The 22528-nt window shown below is 43.1% G+C and overlaps 1 long non-coding RNA gene across 1 annotated transcript in view; it reads right to left on the reverse strand.

The window, feature by feature from the left end:
* The window catches only part of LOC123365038, a 205904-nt gene that overhangs the window by 81700 nt on the left and 101676 nt on the right, over nt 1-22528 (reverse strand). Inside the window, exon 2 of the long non-coding RNA XR_006577402.1 lies at nt 8872-9002. This is a non-coding gene — a long non-coding RNA (uncharacterized LOC123365038). The remainder of the gene's footprint in view (nt 1-8871; nt 9003-22528) is intronic.

Here is a 22528-nt window from a genome sequence, read left to right on the forward strand (position 1 = left end):
AAAAGGGTACTAGGAAAGAAGTAATTCCTTTGTATTTTTCCCATTCTTATGAAATTGGCATGTGGACGGTTTTCCTTTATGTTAGAAATATTTCTCACAGCTTGTGAGCTAAAGATCAGGCTCCCTTTTGCTGTTGTTTGAATAACCTCATACACATTCGGCTTGGAATGGAAACCAAAAGACCATGATAGCAAGTATACTTTGAGAAAGGGCCATCTGCATGTAAGAGCTCAAAGAAACAAGGTGGATGAGGTAATATCTTTTATTGGACCATCTTCTATTGGTGAGAGAGACAAGCTTTTGAGCTTACACAGAGTTCTTCTTCGGGTCATTGTGTAAACTCGAAAGCTTGTCTCTCTCACCAACAGAAGATGGTCCAATAAAAGATATTACCTCACTCACCTTTGTCTCTCTAATACCCTGGGACCGACATGACTACAACAATGCTGCAAATAAGAGCGTAAGTCTTTTGCACATCCTTTCTGTATTCAAAATGAAGTGTTATTCACACATAAAGTTTAGAGGCAAACAAGGCCTACTGACACAAGGAAGAAAGGAGAGCAGCAGAATACGGACCCTGGACTTCAGAAAAGCAGACTTTGACTCCCTCAGGGAACTGATAGGCAGGATCCCCTGGGAGAATAACATGAGGGGGAAAGGAGTCCAGGAGAGCTGACTGTATTTTAAAGAAACCTTATTGAGGCTGCAGGAACAAACCATCCCGATGTGTAGAAAGAATAGTAAATATGGCAGGCAACCAGCTTAGTTGAACAGTGTAATCCTTGCTGATCTTAAACACAAAAAAACAGCTTACAAGAAGTGGAAGACCAGACAAATTACCAGGGCAGAGTATAAAAATATTTCTCAGGCATACAGGAGTGAAATCAGGAAGGCCAAATCACACTTGGAGTTGCAGCTAGCAAGGGATGTTAAGAGTCACAAGAAGGGTTTCTACAGGTATGTTAGCAACAAGAAGGTGGTCACGGAAAGTGTGGGCCCCTTAATGAATGGGGGAGGCAAACTAGTGACAGCTGATGTGGAAAAAGCTAATTTACTCAATGCTTTTTTCACTTCTGTCTTCAAGAACAAGGTCAGCTCCCAGAATATTGCACTGGGCAGCACAGCATGGGGAGGAAGTGACCAGCCCTCTGTGGAGAAAAACATGGTTCAGGACTATTTAGAAAAGCTGGACGAGCACAAGTCCAAGGGGCCAGATGCACTGCATCCAAGGGTGCTAAAGGAATTGGTAGATATGATTGCAGAGCCATTGGCCATTATCTTTGAAAACTCATGGTGAGTTCCAAAACCGGGGCAGGTCCCAGATGACTGGAAAAAGGATAATGTAGTGCCCATCTTTAAAAAACAGAAGGAGGAGGATCCAGGGAACTATAGGCCAGTCAGCCTGGAAAACTATAGGCCAGTCCCTGGAAAAACCATGGAGCAGTTCCTCAAGCAATCAATTTTGAAGTACTTAGAGGAAAGGAAAGTGATCAGGAACAGTCAGCATGGATTCACCAAGGGCAAGTCATGCCTGACTAACCTAATTGCCTTCTATGGTGAGATATCTGGCTCTGTGGATGAGGGGAAAGCAGTGGACTTGTTATTTCTTGACTTCAGCAAAGCTTTTGATACGGTCTCCCACAGTATTCTTGCCAGCAAGTTAAAGAAGTAGGGGCTGGATGGATGGACTATAAGGTGGATAGAAAGCTAGCTAGATCATCAGGCTCAACGAGTAGTGATCAATGGCTCCATGTCTAGTTGGCAGTTGGTATCAAGAGGAGTGCCCCAAGGGTCAGTCCTGGGGCTGGTTCTGTTCAATATCTTCATTAATGATCTGGATGGCATGGACTGCACCCTCAGCAAGTTTGCAGATGACACTAAACTGGGAGGAATGGTAGATATGCTGGAGGGTAGCGATAGGATACAGAGGGACCTAGACAAATTAGAGGATTGGGCCAAAAGAAATCTGATGAGGTTCAACAAGGACAAGTGCACTTAGAATGGAAGAATCCCATGCACTGCTACAGACTAGGGACCGAATGGCTAGGCAGCAGTTCTGCAGAAAAGGACCTACGGGTTACAGTGGACGAGAAGCTGGATATGAGTGAACAGTATGCCCTCATTGCCAAAAAGGCTAAGGGCATTTTGGGCTGTATTAGTAGAAGCATTGCCAGCAGATTGAGGGATATGATAATTCCCCTCTATTTGGCATTGTTGAGACCTCATATGGAGTACTGGGTCCAGTTTTGGGCCCCACACTATGAGAAGAGCGTGGAAAAATTGGAAAGAGTCCAGCGGAGGGCAACAAAAATGATTAGGGGGCTGGAACACATGACTTATGAGGAGAGGCTGAGGGAACTGGGCTTCTTTAGTCTCCAGAAGAGAAGAATGAGGGGGCATTTGGAGCTGCTTTCAGCTACCTGAAAGGGGGTTCCAAAGAGGATGGATCTAGACTGTTCTCAGTGGTACCAGATGACAGAACAAGGATCAGTGGTGGGAGGTTTAGGTTGGATATTATGAAAAACGTTTTCACTAGGAGGGTGGTGAAGCACTGGAATGGGTTACCTAGGGAGGTGGTGGAATCTCCTTCATTAAAGGTTTTTAAGATCAGGCTTGACAAAGCCCTGGCTGGGAAGATTTAGTTGGGGATTGGTCCTGGCTTGAGCAGGGGGTTGGAATAGATGACCTCCTGAGGTCCCTTACAACCCTGATGTTCTATGATTCTAAAATTAATACACAGGTAAGAGACATTAGAGCAAAGAAACTATGTGTAACTCACCACTTCCATACTGTGTGACACTCATTACAAGGCAACAAAAAGTTTCAGAACCCCACTCCCATCTAGCCATGAGAAGAAGAAGAGTGGTCATGACCCACTGAAACCTACTCATGACCACCTAGATTGAGAACCCAAAGGTGACGTTATTCTCATTAACTGTGACCGTATAGTTCATTGTTGCAACCAAGGTCCTATAGTTGCACTAAATTTTGTACAAAGGAGGTCAAGTAAGGTGGCAATGAAAAAGTTATTTTTTGCTGGTTATGATTATGCTGTCTGTATGCACTTTTCCAAACTAATAATATTTGTGTGTATGTTAAAGCCACCATGTTGCAAAATAAACATTTTAATCCCACTACTGCTGCAGGCAGTCATATTATTTACTGGCCTGTGAATAAAATTTTAGATGTTGCCCTTAGGTTTCAAATACCCTTTAATTAAACGAGTTTAGTACCTAATCAATTTCAAAATTTGCTTTCACTGTTACCAAAGGTTCAAAAAATCTCTAAATTACAAGGGAAATTCATATGCTTCAAAATAAAAAGTATTCCTTTCATACAGCTTATAAAGTGTCTACTTTATGTACCAAGTATAATGTATTATGCTTTGTAACTAAAACTGTACAACAACCCCATCACGTTATTATTGTAAAAATGTTACTGCTTTTTATTGTTTAGTTTAAAATTATGTTATTGTTGTTGTAAAAAACATAATAATAATACCTTTTATGTCCATGCTAATCATGCATTGTCATTGCATCCAATCAAAACCCCTAAAGTTAAAGCATTTAATGTAAAATCTAAAATCCAAGGCTTAATGCAAATAAAAGTTTAAAAATGTTAGTTGTGCTAAAAGCACAAAAAGGGTGTGTGTGTGAAGGTAAAGCAAAAACTAACAGGAATTTTTAAAAAATTACAGTGCAAACAGTCCCCTCTGTAAGCAAAACTCAGGCTAGCTGTAACCCTAATAACGCAAAATTTGTAAAAGCAGAATTGTGTAAGGCAAATGGAAAAAAACTGTGTAAAAAGTATTGCGACCTTGTCTTAAATAAGTATGAAATGTAAACTATAGTCTAAATAGAAGTAAAAAAAATAAAATATCACAATGACCTATGTATAAACAAAATGCAGTTGTTGCTCATTATTGTATGTAACAAAAGGTATAAATGCTTGCTGTAATTGTTTACCTAAAAAAAAACTGTTTAGCTCTCTCCCTCAACGCAACAGCTAAAAATAAAGTATCTAACTTGCTGCACCCAACCTAAAAGTAAAAACTCTGTTTTTCTCCAACAGTTGCAACCAAGGTCCTATAGTTGCACCAAATTTTGTACAAAGGGGGTCAAGTGAGGTGGCTATGAAAAAGTTATGATTTGCTGGTTATGATTATGCTGTCTGTATGCATGTAGTAAAAGTTATAAGTTTTGCCTCTATACTGTCTGTATTTCAAACTTGTACTCTGCTTCTGGGTGACACCCCAGACAATTTGGCATCAGCACTGCCTAGCCTGCTTGATGGCCCATTAAGGACCATCAGCTATACAACTGACCCATTAAGAGATGGCTGATACACCTTGTCACTCAGCAGGCATGCAGGGGCATACTGTGGATGGCTCCTTCTCAGGCTCAGGTTGGCCACCCACCCCTGTCCTAGAGTGTCTAGGTTTCAAGTGTAAATAAAGCTGAATGCCTGTGGTTTGAGTGAGATCTCCCTATCCATTCAATGATCGTAAGTAACGCCAACACTTACTGGATGTTAGTATTAAGTATTTAATACTGAATGTTAATTGATATATTGTTATATGTGTTTAATTTGTAATAGATATTGGTATAAGGTATACAGCAGGGGTCGGCAACCTACGGCATGCATGCCAAAGATGGCACATGAGCCGATTTTTAATGGCACGCTGCTGAGGTCCCGGGCTAGCAGCGGGCTGAGCGGGACTGGCGGCCGGGACCCCAGCAGCCAGCAGTGTGCCATTAAAAATCCTGCCTGGCCCGGCTTGCTCTTCTCCACCCCTCCCTGCTGGCATTTGCACATGCTTTCCTGACCTCCGTCACTTCCAGCTGGAGGTTGTATTTCCGGGTTAGCGTGTCCATAGCGCTACCTGGTGTCCATGGGGTGTGATTAGCCTCGCCGGCGGGGGCAGGAAGAGGGACTCGGCCCCACAGGAGTTGCAGCACCTTCAAGGCCTGTAAGTGGGGAAGGGTCCTGGGTCCCAACTGCGCCGCGCATCCGCCCGCCCTGAGCACAGCCAGCCCTGCTCCCTGGACTCAGGCAGGCTGCCCCAGGGTTGGAGCCCCGGTGCCGGGATGAGTTTGGCTCTGTACTGGGGCAGGCTGCGTCCCACAGCCCAAACCCGAAACGGAGCCTGGGGCTGCATCTCGCCTCCTGCTGGACCCTGGGAACACCTGGGTCACGCCTCTTTCCCCACTCCAGGTCACTGGACCCCACTCCCCTCAGGCACTGAGGGCAGAACCCAGGAGTCCGGAGCCCTAGTCTCTGTCTGCCCCCCACCCCCTCAAACAACTAGAGCCCAGCTGGAAACCTAGGAATCCAGAGTCCTCGCTCCCAGCACTCCTCCCCCGAGCATCAGACACCAACACTTTCCTGGAGCCCAGGAAGCCCAACTCCTACCCCACTCCCCACCCTACCCCCCACACCCCCAAGCCCCTGCCCTGATCCCTGCACCCCCTCACACACACCCAGTCCCCTACCCTGATCCCCACACCCCCTAAGTCCCTGCTCTGATCCCTGCACCCCCTCACACACACCCAGTCCCCTGCCCTGATCCCCACACCCCCTAAGTCCCTGCCCTGATCCCTGCACCCCCTCACACACCCCCAGCCCTCTGCCCTGACCCCTGCATCCCCCTCACACACCCCCAGCCCTCTGCCCTGACCCCTGCATCCCCCTCACACACCGCCAGCCCTCTGCCCTGATCCCCACACCCCCTAAGTCCCTGCCCTGATCCCTGCACCCCCTCACACACCCCCAGCCCTCTGCCCTGACCCCTGCATCCCCCTCACACACCCCCAGCCCTCTGCCCTGACCCCTGCATCCCCCTCACACACCCCCAGCCCTCTGCCCTGACCCCTGCATCCCCCTCACACACCCCCAGCCCTCTGCCCTGACCCCTGCATCCCCCTCACACACCCCCAGCCCTCTGCCCTGTCCCCTGAATCCCCCTCACACACCCCCAGCCCTCTGCCCTGACCCCTGCATCCCCCTCACACACCCCCAGCCCTCTGCCCTGACCCCAGCATCCCCCTCACACACCCCCAGCCCTCTGCCCTGACCCCTGCATCCCCCTCACACACACCCAGCCCTCTGCCCTGACCCCTGCATCCCCCTCACACACACCCAGCCCTCTGCCCTGACCCCTGCATCCCCCTCACACACACCCAGCCCTCTGCCCTGACCCCTGCACCCCCTCACACACACACACAGTCCCCTGCCTGACCCCTGCACCCCTGACAACCTCTGCCCTGAATCCTGCACCCCCACACATACCCAGCCCCCACACACCCCATGCCCTGACACTTGCACCCCCCACATCCCCACCCCCACCTTGAGCACCAAATGGGAGCTCTTGCACTGCCCCTCCCCCCCACATTCCCACCTGCACCCCTTGCACCAAGTGGGAGCTGCCCAGGTAAGCGCTCCACACCCAAACCTCCTGCCCCAAGCCTGAGCCCCCTCCTTCATTTTAGCTCCTGGCCAGACCCTACACCCCAACCCCCAGCCTGCTCCTTCACCCCCAGTCCTGTGCTCAGTGCACTCCCACCCTCAGCTCAGTGCAGAGAGAGAGGGGAAGAGAATGGACCAGAACCAGGGAGAAGGTAGGTACCCACTGTATGTGGGCAGGGCCGGGACCCCAGACCGGCAGCGGGCTGAGCGGCAATGGGCTGAGCCGCTCAGCCCACTGCTGGTCTGGGGTCCCGGCCACTGGACCCACTCAGCCCGCCGCCGGCCCCGAGTTCCGGCTGCTGGCCCCTTGCCAGCCGGGGTCCCGGCTGCCGGTCCCACTCAGCCTGCTGCCGGCCTAGGTGAACGGAACCCCAGGCCGGCAGCGGACTGAGCGGGCCGGCGGCGTAAGATCAGCATTTTAATTTAATTTTAAATGAAGCTTCTTAAACATTTTGAAAACCTTGTTTATTTTACATACGACAATAGTTTAGTTATATAATATAGACAGAGAGAGACCTTCTAAAAAACATTAAAATGTATTACTGGCACGCGAAACCTTACAGTAGAGTGAATAAATGAAGACTCGGCACACCACTTCTGAAGGGTTGCTGACCCCGGAATAGAGCATTAAGTGAATGATTATATTGTTATAAATTGTAATTGTAGTACTGTCTTTATTTCTCACGCTGCTTCCTTTACACTGAATCTGTAACTATTACTGTTTTATTATTTTTATTTTTACCTCTCTCTCTCCTCTTTTATTGTAACATTTTACTGCTAAATAAATATGATGTTTGTTTTAGATTAATGTACTGCGGGCTGCCTATTCTTGGTCAGAGGGCTGTATCTGTGTCCTTCAAGGGGAAAGTTAGCTGGCCTTGGTTAGCAGTTTTTCTCTGGAAAATCTGTAGGGCAGGTCCCAACCTTTAATATCGGACTAGATAAATTGAGAATAAAAGGGTTTTAAATTGAAAAGACAGTTGGGGTTAAATTTTCCAGTAACACCATTCCCTCCCCTGCTGCGGCTCCTGCCGCCACTCGCTTCAGCCCTCCTCTCTTACCCCCTCCTCCGTGAGACCCCTGCCACTAGCCACATCCCTCCTCTCTCGCACCCCTCCCCTCCCCCCATGAACCTCTCCCCCCGGCCTGCCGTTCACCACATCCCTTGTTCACCCACCCACCCTTGCGGACGGGATGCAGCAAGGAGGGGCATGATGAGTGGCAGATGGAGAAGGGGTCTCATGGGGCAGGAGGATGGAGGAGAGAGAGATGCAGCAAGTGGAGGTATCTCATGGGGGAAAGGGGTGAGGAGGGATGTGGTGGTGGTGGGGGGTCTTGCGGGGAAAGGATGTGGAGGAAATAAGGGACACTGGGGACCTCCGGAGGGTGGAGTGGAGGAGAGGAGGGACTCACCAGGTAGTATCATGTGGTGGGGGCATTGGGGAAGGGGCGAAGCAGGGAGAGGAAGAGGTGGAGCACAGACAGGGCCACCATGGCCCAGGTGTCCAGCAGCGGCTGCACCAGGGGAGGCTTAACCTCCCCAGGGCTATTATACCCGCCGCCCATGGATTAGCTATCTGATATGTCTCTTGCTCTAAGACTGGATTTTGCAGAGGGGAGTCGACATTACCATTTTCAAGGGTAGCCCAGTAGCCTCAATGCCACGTGCTGCTAGATAGAATGCTCTGGAGCTATGTATGGCATGGCACACTGCCCTCACCATGGCTGATCTTTGTTGTAGGGGATCAGGATGGTTGCCCAGGATGCAAACTTCTGGGGGCACAAAATCTTTGGGGTTTTTTTTGGCTGAACCATTCAGGAGCTGGGGTAGGGCATCAAAACCTTTTTCTGCCTTGGGTGACAAAAAACCTAGGGGGGCTGCCCTGCCCACAGCATGGGGCTATGACTTACAGATACTACAAATACACAACCCCCATTGGTTTTGTTCTTTAATATTTCCCACCACGCCCACCATCGTCTTTAACACCACAGAGATAAGTTTGGATCCTTTATCAATTAGTTCAACAAAGCAATCCATTTAAATAATGTGTCTGCAGTTTTATTCTATGGAGATAATCAGTAGCTTATTAACCTTAATCATAACAACACATTATCACTATTTGGTTTCATGTTGACTAATTTGCAAAACAATGGTGAAGAGCACACTCAACACATAAGACTACATTCCCGAGTTATTGGCACTGCATAAATACAGTGACCCTCACTTGAAATGTCAGGGACTTAAGAAGCTATATCACATAATAAAAGAAGAGAGTCAGGGAAAAGGGAGAGAGAAACAATCATGTAATCAGAGCACTGGTTAAAAGGTAAACACTTGTTAAACCTTGGGACAAAATGAGATCATTATCAGACAGATACCTAGATCACAGAATAAGGGTCAGTTACCTTGTGTAGCTTCAATTAAAGTAACAAGCAGCAGCAAGTGTTCAGGTCAGAGTTAAACTCTTTAGGCTTGATAAATGAGCTGTGTATTTAGTGCTTCCATTTGAACAGAACGGCCATATTGGAACTCTGATCTGCAAGAAAAGGACATCAGCTCGGCACATAGCATATTTCATCTTCTCTTGAAGTTGCATATTCATTCATTCATTTCACATGGTAATAGAGAAGCTTCCTGCATATATCAAGCAACCAGATTCAGATCAGTGATGGGTAAACGTCAACAAGTTGTAAGGTTCATTTTAATTTTGATGATCATCCAAACAATTGGCTAAAGCATGCCCAAGTTCACCTGAACATCTGTGGTCTGAGAAGGAGATAGAAACCTCTCTTATAAGATTTTCCACATAATGCCAGGCTTAACTCAGGTCACAAATAGCCACACTCATAGCATTTTGGTACTTCTGCTCTCAGTCCTGGTGTAAACAAATATAGATGAAAATCTCCTGTCATTTGCCAACAAGTAACATTTTACCTTAACAAAATTACTTTTGTTTGTAATCGATTGTAATCTGGGGAAATGGTAGATTAAATAACTACTGTCACATTTCTATGCTGCCCATAAAAATACTTTTACTGAGGTGTGTTAAACAATTCAGTTTTTGAAACAGACACTCCTCTAAAATTTCCACATGCAGAGTTAAAACTAGTCCAACTGTGATGGTTGCATTGAATGAAATTAAAATGAAATGGAAAAAGGAAAAGACTCTCTGAACCTTGGAGTTTGGATTTGTTTTCAGTTTAGGGCATATACTCAAGTCAAACAACTTTCAGTTTGGTTCCTTTTCAATACAAAATGTGATTTGAGCTTCAAATTGAGCAAAAGACTTAAGCACATACTTAACTTTAAGGATGTGAGTAGGCCCATTTACAGCTATTCAGGAAGCAGAATTTCTATCCCACAAGAAATTTTGAATTTCCAAAATTATTTTCATTCCAAATCAGGGAGACAGAAATCCTGCCCAGTAGGGTGGCAGACTTTCATTGAAACTTGATTTGAAAACATTGGACCAGTGGGATCTAGTCCCACTAATTTCAATTAGTGCTGAGAGAATTTTAGAATTTCTATCCCTGAGAAATTCTGACATTTCAATATTTGTTTGAAATTTCAAAATTTTCAGTGGAACAGAAATTCTAAAAAGTTTTGATTCAGAAATATCAAAATATCAATATTTTTGAAAGAAAAATTGATTTCCCAACATTGAAATGTTTCATTTTGGTTTATTGAAATGACCTAAAATGCTTTGTTCCGAAGCACTAAATCACATTTTCCCCATAACTGATTTATAAGCCTCATGAGAGCTGTAATTTGGGAGCCTGATGAGCCCATTCTTCCCTTTGGACCAGGCTCCCTGACCAGACTACATCTCCCATAATCCACCCAGAGATGTGCGACTTCCTGTATACACCACACAGCTCAATAGGAGGGACATGAGCACATTGCCTTATGGGAGATGTAATTCTCCAGGAAGCCTGGTTCATAAAAGAGAATTGGGGCTGGAACTACAGCTCCCACAAGGCAATGTACCACAATAGGGAAATGCAATGAAATGTTTTATTGAACTGATTCGATATAAAACATTTTGGACTAGTTCAAAAATGAAATATTCTGATTTGGGTCAAGCCAACATAAAATATTTCATTTTGATTTTCCTAACAAAAATATTTAACTTGACAAAATCAAAATTTTCCCAGAGGAGAATTCCTGACTAAACTTCAATATTTTTCAAGTGGCTTCAGTGAGACTACTTATGTGCTTAAGGGTTCAGTATACACTGAAGGTGATAGCAACCTCAGAATCCATTAAAAGAGAGTTCTGTTACTGTAGTCTGCGGCAATCCCAACTGCCTAAACTACATGATGCTTCCTTTTCATGGACTCAGCTTTAACAGAAAATAAGGCAAGCTGGTGCACATCTTAAACATATTGTAGTTAATTGGCCATTGGGTCACAAGGTAGTAACTGTTCAGTGTGATTTCACACCTTTCAGAAAGATAGGCAACTGAATCTGCAACTAACCAGTGTGTTTATAGAATAAAATGGCCATGCTACAGGAAAAATTTCCCTGAGGCTTGGCTATAGCTATTTCTGTGAGTGTCAGACAGAATGATAATGGGATGCATTCATGCTGTGATAAGATAGCTCAGAAAGACAGCTAGCAACTGAAAGGCAAAATTAAGATAGACAAGAGTTTCCAAGTATGTAGCAAAACAGTTTTCAGGCCACTAGACTCACAAGGGAATAGAACATTTTCTCTGCATTTGGAAATTACCTAATTTGAGAAAGTCAACAAAGAGTGGAAGTAGTTATAATACCACCTAGCTCTTATTTGTGGCTCCTGGTCTCCCTCCATAAGACTCTTTTTCTTGAAACTCTCAAAGATAAGCTAGAAGAATAAAGAAAATAGGGAAGCAAATAAGAGATAGGAATATCTTTTTGTTAATATATGGAACCAGCTCAAACCTTTATAGTCTTGGAGTTCCTGGCTTAGAATAACAAAATGCATTATAGGGTATATCTAACAGGGATTTTTCTGAGGCTGAGAAATCTGAATGACTTGTTGAGGCAGTGGGCTGGTTGAGAAGAAGGAATTATTGAAGGAGCTGAATGAAGTGAGTAGAATTTGTAAGACTGGGAGTAGTTGGGGTGAAGGATGGGAGGCAAAAAAGTGCAGAGAGAGAAAAGAAACCTCAGAATTTTGGGTGCTTAGACAAACTGAACTTCAAGGCTGCAATGGAGTCCCATCCATCCCTCCTTGATCAGTAAATATCAGTGCAAAATATGAAGCCTGGAAGGATGGAGGAATTCCTTCAATGAGGACTATAATAATACCAATAATACTAGTATTAATCTACAGCACTGTAGATGGGGCTATTTCCATATATCCACAGAATAGGTAGAGCCATGAGCTACAACAGGGCGGGCTTCTCCAGTAAAGGTCAAGGCCTCTGAACCTCGATCCAGATGGGAAAATCTCTGTTCATTCATGTTCATTGTCCAAATCAATCCTTGGCCTCATTATTAAGACTGCCAACAATAGTATAATAAAGTATGATCGTTAGAATGATGGCGACTTCTGTCTACTAAGAACAAGACTGAGATGACCAGCATTACATGCAAGTCACTAAACAGCCAAAACTGATGTTGTCAGCCAAATCCAAACCAATGAGCCAGTCTCTGATCTTGTAATGAACTCCAGATGAGTAGATCTTTCAGTTCCCAAAGAGCAGGATGGAAGATCTGAGCCCCAGAAACAAAAGTCTTGATATCCTATTTTCATCCCTTTAGATATTTAGTGCCTGATTAACAGAGGACCAGAGAGGTTCAGTGCATCTAGAATTGCATTTCAAGGCTTTGATGGAATTTGGAACTACAGCCCTTCAAACTGAGTTTTATTCTAACCAAATTTGCTGTAAAAAGATTCCAATGTCTGTTCTGAAATAAAATAGTGAAAATGGATCAGTTGTTGTGTTGATTAGGCAAGGTGTTGTCCAATTGTGACTTGCATCTGAGTGGCAAATAGAAAATACAAACATTAGAATTAGTTTTCTGGGTATGATTTTGCAGCTGATGTTTAACAATCTCATGAAAACGTTCAAGCATGGAAATAAAAGCTGATTGCACCTTTTTTGCCAACCTGTTGCCCATCTCATATTCCTTATCATGCCTTTTGCTGATACACTTGAATAATATTGGTTTATGATGACATTGCAATGTGTCTCTGCTTAATAAAGAAATTATGTTTTTATTCAGTGTTTATGTTGATATCTTAAGTATCACGCACATTTCTGTGTAGTGACAAGACCAAATGCACTTTGGCGCAGTTTCAGTATAAAAATTAGAAGGTGTTGATTTTATTACCACTCTGGCAATACATTTGAAAGAGTGTTAATGACTATTAATGGCCTCATGCTCAGCCAAAAGAATTCCTGAAGTCAGAGAGGCATTTTATCTGCTTTTAAACATTAGTAACAAGGAGACTTTTTTCCCCATCATAAACAAAACACAAATCATAATTAAATAAGCTTTAATTTAATGTTTAATTGGATCCCATGGAAAAGTACACCCACTGCACACACAAATCTTATGTTTTATTCTGGTAAATATTTTGCTGGGGTCACCCAGCTTTTGATGATGAATGAAAACTGAATCATTCAAATGAAGTTGACTGATTCCTGTTTTTATGCCAACCACCTTTTAAAGAAAAGAAAGGATATCCTGAGTGTTGTTTTGAATTGTTTTCAGAGATCCCAACTAGTCCGGACAATAATTGGATGGAAGTTGCTTAGAATCTTTTCACATTTCCCATGAGACAATGTTCTCAATATTTTCCCTTTAAAAAGTTTTTCAATCCCACAAGGGCCCTGAATCAACAAGGAATTAGATGAGAAATGGAAACGTCGGTTTCAGATAGACAACAGAAAACAGATGCCAATTATTTGCCAATGGCTGCTGAAGAAGAAAACATTTTATGACATTTACTTTGCCTTAGCTGAGCTGCAGTTGATGTCAGAGAAACACAAACTATTAAAATTACCAGTCAGAAGGCTCTGAAAGGAGACTTAGTATGGCCTGGAATCTCAGACCCTCTCTTACACTCAGATGAAGGGAGGATGACACATTCATGCTAATTCATAAACAGTATGGAGAAGTACGTTACACCAGAGTAACACAATCTTAGTCAACTCAGTCACACTCGATTTACACTAGTATAAACAAAATGGAATTTGGTCCCATACATTTTCTGACAGTCCCAATTAAATACTATGGTAACTCTATGTGCTAGATTATGACTTGTCATGATTTTTTCATCTTTTAAAATAGTTCTAGAATCACAAGTCTGATACCTATTTTTATTTCATATAGCAAAGCTTTTAAACATCAACATTTTGTCCTCTGCTGTATGCAACTGAATTATTTGTTATAATGGAATAATGTAGTTCATTTATAATAGTTATTATATTACATATCGTGATTATATAAATATAATCAATGCAGATTTGTTAACATTCTACAGTGAAAAATAATGTTCATAAACCACGTCAGATCTGAGTTACATGTACCTCTCTGTTCCCTATCCACAAAGGATGAGAGTCAATTGCAGACCCCAGCTACATAGCTTAGCTTTTTAGCTCAAACTCTTCAAACTTATGTTCTCAGATCAATCTCTGGTACATTGGCCAAGACAATGGCCATCATGCATTCTCTCATTTTAATTGCAGTCAGATCCCGCCCCCCCCCAAAAAAAACCAAAACCAAACCAAAACAAAAAAAGCTGAAGTTCTTCACCAATACATTTACATCAGTTGCCTCATTCTTTCATAATAAATCTACATCTTGGACAGAACATCAGGGATGATTGTGAACCTTTGAGATGTGCTCAGAGTGGTGAATCAGTGCATCCTTAGTGTTCAGGACTCAATCAAATACCATTTGCACACAACAGAAAGCTAGGAGAAAATCCACACTGTCAATTACATTTAGGCTGGGATTTTCAAAGGCATCTAGGCACCATCTCCTACTGTAGTCATGTATTGGTCACCCTCACATCATCTTCTGGCTACATGCGAGGAGGAGCCCTCAGACTACCCAAATCCTGCCTTTTTCACTGTGCAATGGAACTGCAGTAGTTTTGCTGCAACCACGGTATTTCATGCACATGAAGGAGGAGCAGGGGTTGACCTATGGTGAAAACTTCTAAAAGCAGGGCCGCCCAGAGGGGGGCGGGCAAGAGGGGCAATTTGCCACAGGCCCCGGGCCCCGCAGGGGCCCTCACAAGATTTTTTCGGGGCCCCTGGAGCGGGGCCCTTCACTCACTCCAGGGGCCCTGGAAAACTCTCGCGGGGCCCGGGCTCCCGGAGCTTCCGCTCCGGGTCGTTGCTGGCAATTCGGCGGCACGGGGTCCTTCCGCCTTGGGACCTGCCGCCGAAGTGCCCCGAAGACCCGCGGCGGGGGGTCCTTCTGGCACTTCGGCGGTGGGTCCCGGGGCGGGTCTTCGGCAGCAATTCGGTGGCGGGGGGGTCCTTCCTCCCCAGAACCCGCCACCAAAGTGCCGAGTCTTCCCCCACCGCCAAAGACCCTAGGCCCCCTGAATCCTCTAGGCGGCCCTGTCTAAAAGTGTCCATCATTGACCCTTTTTAGGTATATAGATTGGATTAAAGATGTGCCACATAGCCTTTCACTATAAACCCCAGTTGACATACACTCTAGCTTGGTAATGGCTGTGTTTTAACAACTGTTTTTTGTAACTGCAAATTAAGTCCAGTCAAATTGCCATTAGACAGAACTGGTGAAAAAATGGGGAAATAATTCCTTTAAAAATTTTGAAATTAAGATGATGCAGGGTTTGAAATGGACCCATTTTCTGCTTATTTCAAGTTATTTTTTACCAATATTTTACTGAATTTATCAAAATCACTCAAAATGTTTAATGTACTGAAAACTTGGTTTTTAATAAAAATGTTGATAATGATTTTGATAGAAATTTCTATTACAATTTGATTAAAATATATTTTGGCAGATGTTGGGAAACAAAAATTTCAAAGTAATTTTTTGGCACACCCACCCACCCACCGACCTTTTTTGTGCAAAGTAAGTCATCCTGCTCCGCTACTAGACAAGTATTCAGATGACAAAGTGTCATTCTCCCAATTGGTACCTTCTTATAAGCCTTAAAGGAGAGGTTAAGATGACTGAACTTACTCCTCGCTAATGATAACCTGTGAGAGAACAAAACAGATTTAACGAAGCCAAAGGGGAGCACTGCATTGCTGGGGCCCAGTCTTGCAGTCCTTACTCCTGTAAAAAGTTCCACTGATTTCACATCAATAATGGCTGCAGGATGGAGCTCCTGCTGATTAATGAACATTTTAAAATCAACTCATTGTTCTGATTTTTAGCCACAAAAACTTGACAGTTTCCACCTAACCTAATAATCAGTATCATAACTTGCTCATTAGTTGAGAAACTCTGACCCCTGGATTAGGCCCGTGTTCACTTCAAAGAACAATATGCTGGAAATAGCTGCTGTTATGCACCAGATAAACATTGTGCCATTAGAGGAATGACTGTTAAAAGATTTTGAATGCAGTCTATTATGCCTTTTAAAGGGCCCCTTCTTAAATGAAAGAGTGCCTGATTGACTGTGGTGTCAAGGATCAGTAGTGGGAGAGGTTTGCACTTCCCAGGCCATGGGCTCACAGATGGATTTATCAGGGAGTTTGTGCTGTTTTCCTACAAAGGGATTTAGGCTTATTGATTCAGTCCTCCTTGAGATGAATGGGGATTTTGCCCAAATAAGAAATTTGCAATTTGGACCAATACTCAGAATATGTAGCGCTCACATGAGAAGGTTAAATTTGTTTACAGCTTTATTTCTTTGAGTGTCAGTATAAGTTCACAAGACCAGGGCACTTTAATCATAGATGTCAACAACTAACTTTATTTTTCATCCATGAAAACATGAACAGATATTAAATGGGACTTGGCAATAGTAGGAGCCCTGCATTACACTGAAGGCACATAAACTGCTATTGATGCTGAAGTCCAATAAGATTTAATTTTGTGATTTTAGCCTCTCTACCATCTTTTTCTTTGGAAAACAACAGAGCTTGTTAAATTACACAGTAGTGTCCCAAAGGGTAAATGGAGGAAGAGGGAAGGATGCATATACTATAACATGAGGTATTTACTTGTGAATAAAATAACTCATGTAGGAAAAAAAACACACACTAGACAGATGAGGTTGGGGATGTTTCTATGCCAAATTATGGTGAATCCTGACCATTGGTTTGAATTATTATGGAACTAAAGTACACTATTTTGTGATTAAATTGATTTATAATTGGATATCTGTCATTTCCTGTCAGCACGAGGAAAGTTCATCTCAAATAGGGTGCAGATTTAAGCCAAAAAGCATGTTTCTTTTTAATACAAGTTTATTCAACGTCATAGCCATGAAGAGCTAGATGACTCCAGGAATTGGTTATGGGATATTAAAACTTTCACCTCTAGATGAACAGTTTGAATCTGCCCTGTATTTTTGGCAATCTCATGGCTTGCTTGGTTCAGGCAAAATATGCTGGTAGTTTCCACATCCGTGATAAAAAAAAGTACCATCACAATTACAACTCATTGGCAGTCTCAATGGAGAATTAGTTACTCTCTTACCAATACAGGAAGTCCTTCCAGACCATGGTTATGGCCCATTGAAGGGGAAGTTTTCATTTATCTATCCTTCATTGGAATCTAATAACCCTGGAGACCTCTATGAGTTCACAATCTGGCATCTGTCACAAGCAATAAAACTGTATTTAACAAAATATGAAAATCCATACAACTGGATCAACAACTGAAGGAAAGCAGTTTAAAATAAACAGACACAAAATCCAGCTAATCAAGCAACCTCGTTTGAAAAGGAGTGCAAAGTATCATCGCTTAACTCTGTTCCTGCTAATACTTGGTTTTCTCTACAGTCTCCTTTGAGAATGTCAGTGACGCTTTCTGTCATCAGGGAGAAGCTGTCCATTTACAAGGCAGAGTTGACATAGGATGAATGTCACAAAAAGCTGACCTGGGAGAATCAAGCTGTAACAACCCTTTTCCAGATGCACCTTACTTTCCCATCCTACCAGTACATTGCACCTCCACCTGCATGGGCAGGAGAGCAGCAGTCTGGCAGCAGATGGGCTGGCAGTGCTTGCAGGAATGGATGGAAGCATCTTATGCCCCTTTACTGCAGGTGCATTAGACTGTTTACAGTTCAGACGCCAAATTGTTAGACCTCCTGCACTGGGTCATAAATAGGGCTGCCTGGAAAATAACAAATCTGTTTCACAAAACTTTGAGATTCCAAAATTAGTTTTTATTCTGCATTGGAACAAAAATGAGACCTTTTGAAAGTTTTCATGAAAAAATGTGAGAAAGTCACTTCACAATAGCCAGTAGCATAGTGGCTCGGACCCTCACCTCACATGTAGAAGACCCAGGATCAAGACTCTCCTCTGAATCAGGCAGAGCATAGACTTGTACGTGTGCCTGCCACATCCCAAGTAAATTCCCTAACCACTGGCTAGGGAGCAAGTTTTTTGTTTTTCATAAAAATCTGGAGTCTGGAAATTGCGTTTCTACTCAGGATTATATAGTGTTTTGATTATTTATAAAACACATGAAGAGACATAGGGCAAGTTTCCTGTATTCGTCCATCTTGCTGTAGCATTAAAAGAAAGCGTCCTTTCCACAGGAATGTCATGTTTGATCAAGAAAAACACACCTTTTGGTCAGCATAGATGATAGCCCCATGCCCTCTTGTTTTATCCTTATCACACAAAGCCCTTTCCCAAAGGATGTTCCTTGGCTGTTCTCGAACATCAACCTTCCCTTGTTTTCATTGACATTTGACATTAGAGGATCTGAGATTGCCTTTCTTCAATCTCCTTTCAGGTCCCTAAAATGATCCTTGCTCTGGTGAATTTCCATTCATTGACTTCTCTTACATTTTTGGCTGCTATGGGGATTATGATAAGTAGAAACTGTTCTGACTTCCTTTAAGATGCTCTTTTCTTAAAAGAGCTAGAAAATATGCTCCTACCTCAGATTTGCCTGCCTCGCCCATATTTTCCTCTTTCCTATTTTTTAAAAGAAGCAAAAGGACTCCCCCACTCTACTTTGCATTTTCCATGCACCCCCTGAATTATACTTTACTAGACAGTGGATAATTGATTATAACCATGGGCCAAACCCACGTCTTCATTCCAAGCCTTGCTCTTCTTCTCTAATTTACAATACCTCATACCTCATTCACAGCGCTTACTCTCTGGCTGAAATATGCAACCTTTTCCAAAACTCCTATTAATGCTATTTCAGTGCCATCAATCTGGCACCTTTCACCAGCTCTGAATTCACTTTGAAGGAACAGGAAAAAGAGGCCCTAACTGATAGGAATCATTAGGAGTGGTGCAGTTGGCAACTGCTTTTTTTGGACACAAGCACATCCCTTTGGGAGCACGAATACAAAATTCACCCTTAAATGTATGCCACTATGGCACTGAAGGACCTTTTCTTTTCTTTAAGAAATTGGTATGAAAAATGGCTTTTGGCACTTTCCCTCTCTACCATTGTTTTATTTATAGTTCTCTTCTAGGACACTATTTTATTTATGTTATAAAATACACAAATATATTATAATGAGGAAAAAGGCTATTATGTTATTACAGAATGAGTAGCTATACTCTCCAAGATCCCTGTTTATGGACAAGAGTCACATCTCTTCACCCACGCAGTATCTATGCACTCACCTAAACCCCTAGCACACACTGATATTCAGCCACATACGGAAGTGTGTCCTTTCATTTTTCTTTTTAAATCTTCTATTTCATCTGCATCCCCCCTGGGTGCATAAAACATAGGTTGGATTTTTTTTTAAAGGCACACACATGAATCAGATTTTTTCATTTAGAAAGGAAAGTGTTCAAATTTTTTCTATCAAGCCCCTGACTTTCTTTGCTGCCTGAAAGTACATTAGTCTTAAACAGAGCATTTATCCCACAAGTTATTATGTAACAGTTGTAAATAATACATAAATACTTCAGCTTTATCTTAGCTTAGCACTGCTTTTAGTACTAGGTGCAATTTATTAACACTTTTTATTAGAACTGTTAGTAAATCAATCCCAGACTTTCTCAATAAAGCAGTCAGCTCCTCCTAGTGGTTGCTTTCAGGCTACCATCAAAACACTGCTCCAACATTGTACTCATGTTGTAGAGTGAAGGTTAGTAATAAATGCAAGAGAAACAATAACTTTTTTCAGATATACAAAGGCGAAGGAAAAAACTCTCTGCTCATCCAGAATTAATGGAAAATAGAAATTAAGCTGTGCCTAAAGTTACATAGAATCATAGAATCATAGAATTCAAGATCAGAAGGGACCATTATGATCATCTAGTCTGACCTCCTGCAAGATGCAGGCCACATAAGCCGATCTACCCACTCCTTTAGCAAGCGACCCCTGCCCCATGCTTCGGAGGAAGGCGAAAAACCTCCAGGGCCACTGCCAATCTGCCCTGGAGGAAAATTCCTTCCCGACCCCAAATATGGCGGTCAGCTGAACCCCGAGCATGCGGGCAAGACTCTCCAGCCATACCCTCTGGAAAAAGGTTAAGAATATCATATCATTGACCCATTGTACTATTTACCAGTTTGGCACTTAATTGACCTATTGACTAAGCCCGTTATCCTATTATACCATCTCCTCCATAAACTTATCTAGCTTAATCTTAAAGTCATGGAGGTCCTTCGCCCCTACTGTTTCCCTCGGTAGGCTGTTCCAGTATTGCACTCCCCTGATGGTTAGAAACCTTCGTCTAATTTCAAGCCTAAATTTCCTCACTGACAATTTATATCCGTTTGTCCTCGTGTCTACATTAGCACTGAGCTGAAATAATTCCTCTCCTTCCCTGGTATTTATCCCTCTGATATATTTAAAGAGTGCAATCATATCTCCCCTTATCCTTCTTTTGGTTAAGGAAAACAAACCGAGCTCCTCAAGTCTCCTTTCATACGACAGGCCTTCCATTCCTCGGATCATTCTAGTGGCCCTTCTTTGTACCCGTTCCAGTTTTAACTCATCCTTCTTAAACATGGGAGACCAAAACTGCACACAATACTCCAAATGAGGTCTCACCAACGCCTTATATAACGGGACTAGCACTTCCTTATCCCTACTAGAAATACCTCGCCTAATGCAACCCAAGACCGCATTAGCTTTTTTAACGGCCACATCACATTGCCTACTCATAGTCATCCTACGATCAACCAGGACTCCTAGGTCCTTCTCCTCCTCCGTTACTTCCAACTGGTGCGTCCCTAGCTTATAACTAAAATTCTTGTTAGTCATCCCTAAATGCATAACCTTACACTTCTCACTATTGAATTTCATCCTGTTACTAATACTCCAGTTTACAAGGTCATCCAAATCTCCCTGGAGGATATCCCGATCCTTCTCCGAATTGGCAATACCTCCCAACTTGGTGTCATCCGCAAACTTTATCAGCCCACTCCTACTCTTGGTTCCCAGGTCAGCAATAAATAGATTGAATAAAATAGGACCCAAAACCGAACCTTGAGGAACTCCACTGGTAACCCCCCTCCAACCCAACAGTTCCCCTTTCAGTACTACCCTCTGCAGTCTCCCCTTTAACCAGCTCCTTATCCACCTCTGGATTTTCATTTCGATCCCCATCTTTTCCAATTTAACCAATAATTCCTCATGCGGTACCATATCAAACGCCTTACTGAAATCCAGATATATTAGATCCACCGCATTTCCCTTGTCTAAAAAATCTGTTACTTTCTCAAAGAAGGAGATCAGATTGGTTTGGCACGATCTACCTTTCGTAAATCCATGCTGTAATCTATCCCAGTTGCCATCAGCCTCCTGCTCCGTAACCACTCTCTCTTTTAAAAATTTTTCCATTACTTTGCATACTACAGATGTTAAACTAACAGGCCTGTAGTTACCCGGGTCACTTTTTTTCCCCTTCTTGAATATAGGAACTACATTAGCTAATCTCCAGTCAAACGGTACAATCCCCGAATTTAGAGATTTATTAAAAATCATCGCTAACGGGCTAGCAATATCACTCGCCAATTCCCTTAGTATTCTAGGATGAAGATTATCCGGGCCCCCCGATTTACTTCCGTTAAGCTGTTCAAGTTTGGCCTCCACCTCAGATACCGTAATGTCTACCCCCATATCTTCATTCCCATCGGTCCCTCTATCACTATTCCTTAGCCCTTCATTAGCCTCATTAAAGACCGAGGCAAAATATTCATTCAGATATTGTGCCATTCCAAGATTATCCCTAATCTCCACTCCGTTTAAAGTTTTAAGCGGTCCCACTTCTTCCTTCTTGGTTTTCTTCCTATTTATATGGCTAAAAAACCTTTTGCTATTGGTTTTAATCCCCTTCGCTAGGTCCATCTCCACCCGTCGCTTTGCCTTTCTCACTGCATCCCTACACCCTCTGACCTCAATAAGGTAGGTTTCTTTGCTGATCCCTCCCATTTTCCACTCCTGGTATGCTTTCTGTTTTTTCTTAATGACCCCTCTAAGACGCTTGGTCATCCAGCTCGGTCTAAAACTGCTACCTACGAGCCGTTTTCTCTTTCTCGGGATACATGCCTCTGACAACTCCTGCAATTTCAACCTGAAGTAACCCCAGGCGTCATCTGCCTTTAGATTCCTAAATATGTTGGTCCAGTCCACTTCCCTAACTAGTCGCCTTAATTTAGTAAAGTTAGCCCTTTTGAAATCGTAAACCCTAGTCTCAGATGCAATATTGATTATCCTCTCATTAATTTTGAAACGAATTAGCTCATGATCACTCGAGCCAAGGTTGTCCCCTACAACTATTTCCTCAACAAGGTCCTCATTACTCACCAAAATCAGATCTAAAATGGCATCCCCCCTCGTCGGTTCAGCAACCACTTGATGGAGGAATTCATCAGCTATTACGTCTAGGAAAAGCTGAGCCCTATTGTTATTACTAGCATTTGTTTCCCAATCTATATCTGGGAAGTTAAAGTCTCCCATGATCAAGCAGTT

Source organism: Mauremys mutica, chromosome 2 (genome assembly GCF_020497125.1).
Source record: "Mauremys mutica isolate MM-2020 ecotype Southern chromosome 2, ASM2049712v1, whole genome shotgun sequence".
Taxonomy (NCBI): Eukaryota; Metazoa; Chordata; order Testudines; family Geoemydidae; genus Mauremys; species Mauremys mutica.